The sequence below is a fragment of the Momordica charantia genome (assembly GCF_013281855.1).
Source record: "Momordica charantia cultivar OHB3-1 chromosome 5 unlocalized genomic scaffold, Mcharantia_2.0 BLBB01000005.1, whole genome shotgun sequence".
Lineage (NCBI taxonomy): Eukaryota > Viridiplantae > Streptophyta > Magnoliopsida > Cucurbitales > Cucurbitaceae > Momordica > Momordica charantia.
This window is the reverse complement of record NW_028275163.1, coordinates 6570617-6575573: the sequence shown is the minus strand read 5'-3', so window position 1 is coordinate 6575573 and position 4957 is coordinate 6570617. Positions and strand designations below refer to the sequence as shown.

The 4957-nt window shown below is 37.1% G+C and overlaps 1 pseudogene; it reads right to left on the bottom strand.

Annotated features, from left to right (window-relative positions):
• Positions 1-1123: 1123 nt before the first annotated feature.
• LOC148211201 (uncharacterized) lies at positions 1124-4684 on the bottom strand (annotated as a pseudogene).
• Positions 4685-4957: the final 273 nt, after the last annotated feature.

Sequence of the window (4957 nt, the reverse complement as noted above, 5' to 3'; positions counted from 1 at the left end):
TCGTCTCTCTGAACAAATCGATTTCACTGAAGTTATCACCTCCATCTTCCTCTTTCTGCACTTGATAACACATACTTTTTTATAACCGATCATTAGTAATATAAGTATATGAAATAAAAATATTATTAAATTATACCTTCTCCTTGGCAATTATAGCAAACGCCTTCGGCCCCGCACGATGGTTGAATGGCATCTTCGCCCTGGTGCGTTTGTTGGTCTCAGATTTTTGCTAACAAAACAAACTTACATCAGAATTTAGAATATAAATTATATAAACTGACATCAGATTTTTACCTTCCATTTATCTGACTCCCATCTATCGCATAACATATTCCAATCATCTGGTCTTGCCAACAACCGCTCGTGCGGAGTGTTGCGAGCAATCTCAGGCGTGGGCTGACTTAGGTAGTATTTGTGCAATTTTGATCTATACGCCTTATGTGTCTGTTTCATTTCATGCTCGATGAAAGACATCATAATTGGGTCTGACTCGTCGAAATCGAAATGACCCTACGAAAAAAAACACCGAACCAAGTTGATTGTTATTGTTGCTACATCATAAAAAATAATAAAACATATTAAGTAATTAATCTCAAACCTTGAGATGGGTTAGAATTGCCATCTTCTCACTTTGTTCGACCTCGCTCCATTTACTACGTTTTAGGCTAACACATTCGCGCGTGTGTACCCCGATCGCGTTAGAAAACGTGGTCGCCATAGGACAAGTTGGTTTATTCACTGTGAGGTCACATCTGATTCTTACTTTTGTGTTATTTGCACGGACTTGATTTTCTAGATCTATCAATCGGGTGTATCCTCGCACGTCTGTTCTAACTGTATGTTGTCAAACATTAAACTAATTACTTAAAAAGAACTTATTTTTTTCCATATATTTAAATTGACGTACCTGGAGGAAGAACTGGAACAGGCGAGTTCGCTGGTGGATGATCACCACCCTGTATGTGTTCTTGTGACTGACCTGCTTAGTCTGGCCTCATTTTTCTACAAACTTAGACGGACAACCAATGAGTATTACATATTGACTAAACAAATACTGAACATAAATCAATTTCATGCCTAATTTATCTAACATATAATTAAATCAACGTACTTGGAGGATTATTTATTCGCTACTGTATTCATCATCAACATCATCAATACTATTGTCAGTTGACGCGTCCAGTACATTGTCTGATTCGTCATTTATAAAATCATCCACATCGCGCGTATGTATGCTTCTATCTGATTGTTCTTGACCCTCAATGACAACAAGATCAACACCATCTCGACGCAATGAACTATCTTGAGTGGATTCATCTACTTCGATCCTGGGTCCTACTTCTAACAATGAAATATGATCATCATTTCCAACGTCTTCTTACACATTTATTTAGAGTTGTTTGAACAACTTTCCAATTATTACCAAGTTTGGGGTCATCCAAATAAAAAACTTGTTGTGCTTGACCAGCAAGAATTAATGGGTCGTCTGCATACCAATAATTAGACGTATTAATCGACTTAAAACCTAAGTCAACTCGAATTTTATTCTTCTTAGAGTCTGTATTAAACCACTTGCACTTAAAAAGTACGACATGTCTCCTATTAGCATAATCTAACTCCCAAACATCATCCAAGACACCGTAAAAATTCATGTCATCCCCTTCTCCTCCACATACCATGACCCCGCTATTTTGTGTCGTTCGACGACTATCTCGAATGGTATTATGAAAACGCAATCCGTTTACAATACAACCGCTATATGAGCGTGCAGTTAGTGAGGGCCCTAATGCAAGTGAATAAAGATAGTCATCTAATTCGCCTTGTTCCCGTAATGTCAAAACCTGTAATAGATAATAACAAAATACTTAATAATTTCGTTTTACGTTCATCTAAATTCTAATCCTAAAAATGCAATATTACCTGTGCTTTGAACCAATCAGGAAATTGAGTACTGTGTCGTTCATATAAGGCAGAAACATTATCTCTTAGAAGTCGAATTACTCTTAAATGTTGACTATCATGCCGAAGAAGGAGAAAAACAAAGTTAGTGTTATGTACTCGCTAGTGTGCACTTAAAATGTACTTAGCATAAGTCAAACTTACTCTCGATACGACTCTATCTCTGCACAGTTGTTCAGTACATACCAATGTGCAACTTTTCTTTCAACGACAGATAATGTCTTTGAAGTTGATGCCCCTAAAGGACGTGCACTTAGCCTGAACACGTCAAAATGTCCACAATTTTTATCACCAGCAATAGTATCATCATTGCGTTCGTCTCTATTGAATCTCGTTTCAATTCCAGTCAGATACAATGAGTAGAAAGTTAAAGATTCATTCATGATGAATGATTTGGCTATTGAACCCTCAGGACGAGCTCTGTTATTCCTTTGTGCATATTGTTTTAATGTCTGGAGACTTCGCTCACTAGGGTACATCCAACTGTAACTAACCGGCCCCACTATTTTTGCTTCGTATGGCAAGTGAACTGCAAGATGTACCATTATATCAAAAAATGCTGGTGGGAATATTCTCTCTAGTTTACAGAGTATGACTATAATGTCCGATTGCAATTGATCTAAATCACTGATGCGTACTGTCTTTGCAAATATATCATGAAAGAAGTTACATAGCTCAATGATGGCCGTACCCACAAACTTCGGTACATATGCTCGAATGGCAACGGGTAGGAGTCGTTGTAGCAAAACATGACAGTCGTGAGTTTTCAACTCCCATATTCTTCCATCCTCTGCGCTCACACATCTCGATATGTTTGACACAAATCCATCTGGAAACTTAGCTGATTTCAAAAATCTGCAAAACTTTACCCTCTCAGCCGCAGTTAATGTATACGGAGCATGTGGTTTTACAACTTTATTCCCCTCTTTTTGTAAGTGTAAATCTTTCCGAATCTTCAAATCTTCTAAATCTAAACGCGCATTGATCGTGTCTTTTGATTTCCCATCAATATTTAACAAAGTTCCTATTAGATTGTCACATACATTCTTCTCGATGTGCATCACGTCTAACTTATGTCTTATCATAAGTTTCGACCAATAGGGAAGTTCGAAAAATATACTTTTCTTCGTCCAGTTTAGATCTCGCTTTCTTTTATTTTTTTGTTTGGTTGGATTCTTACCAAAATTTGGAAAATTCAGCGTACTTACTTGTTGAAGAATCGCATCTTCATCCATTAACACTGGTGGGGGTCATCGTTCCAGCTTTCCATCATGCAGTCTACTCCCACGCCAACTATGATTTTGAGGAAGATAACGTCGATGTCCCATGAAACAAATTTTGTTTCTTATTCGAAACGACGAATTATCCTCTTTACAAATGGGACATGCTTGGTATCCTTTTGTACTCCATCCCGACAAGTCGCCATATGCTGGAAAATCATTAATAGTCCACAAAAGAGCTGCATGTAGTTGAAAGTACTCACCACTTGCACAATCGTAAGTACGAACCCCAGTATCCCATAACTCTTTCAGCTCTTCGATTAATGGCTGTAAGTAAACGTCGATTTCTCTTCCAGGTGACTTCGGCCCAGGAATAAGCAATGACATTAATAAATTAGATTCCTTCATACACTTCCAAGGAGGCAAATTATACGGAATAAGTACTACCGGCCACATGCTGTACGAATTCATATTCCCAAATGGATTAAATCCATCTGAAGCTAGTCCCAAGCGAACATTTCGTGGGTATGAAGCAAATTGAGAAAATGTGCTATCTAGATGTTTCCACCCCAATGCGTCAGTTGGATGTCGTAACACACCCTCGGTCTCAACTCGTTTTCTCTATGCCACCTCATTTCAGAAGCAAAATGAGTGGAAGAAAAGAACCGTTTCAATCTTGGTATCAACGGAAAATGTCGTAAAACTTTTTGTGGGACTTGTGAATCTTTTCCATTCATTTTTTTATAACGAGACTTGCCACATACTGGACAACTTTGACATTCAGAATATTCTTTCCTGAATAATATGCAGTCGTACTTGCAGGCATAGATGGACTCATATGAAAGTCCTAAATCACGCAGTTTCCTTTTAGCCTCGTAAGATGTAATAGGTATGGATGCACCGGTCGGAAATGCTTCTTTTAACAATTCGAGTAACATATCGAACGATTTATTACTCCAATTGTTAATGACCTTGAGATGCATCAACTTTACTAAAAAATTCAATGATGAAAATTTTGTACAACCTGAGTACAACTGACCACGTGCTTCGTTGAACAACTGCTCGAAAGTATTAGACGTGTCTCTTCCACGTTTGTTTAGAGGCGTATCAAAACAAAATTGTTCCCCTTCTACATTTTCTTCTACAATGGAGGCTTGTATATCATTGAGCATACCATACATTTCACCATTCTCATTATTCGTAACATTAGATTCCCTACTTAAATCATTATGCAAAGGAGTTTCGTGTCTTGTATGATTACTTGAAGGGGCTAGTTGTTCTACATGATATATCCACTGAGTATAGGAATGTGATATTCCATTTATAAACAAGTGTCTTTCTATTCCATCAACTGAATGCCACTTCAAATTCATACAATATCTACATGGACATCTTGTTTTTCCCATATTGTTGACGTGAAGTTTTGCCAATTCTATGAACTGTTTTACTCCTTCTACATAATCGGGCGAGAATCTATCTCTAACCTTAATCCAATCCTTATTCATTCTTAATGATAATACTCTTTAAAGAACCTCCAATTCAGTATAAATAGGCAATGTCGATTCCTAAAATAACCAGATAGGGCAATAATGTCAATTCTTAAGATATAGTCACTAAGTAAAGAACTACGATATAATTACAGAGCTCACCTACATACTTCTATGTTTTGCATATATTTTTTCAAGATTTTTGAAATCTAAACCATTATCAACATGATCACAATCAAAATAACGAATTCATAATAAAATCAGTACGCTCACAACCAAAATAACGCTGAC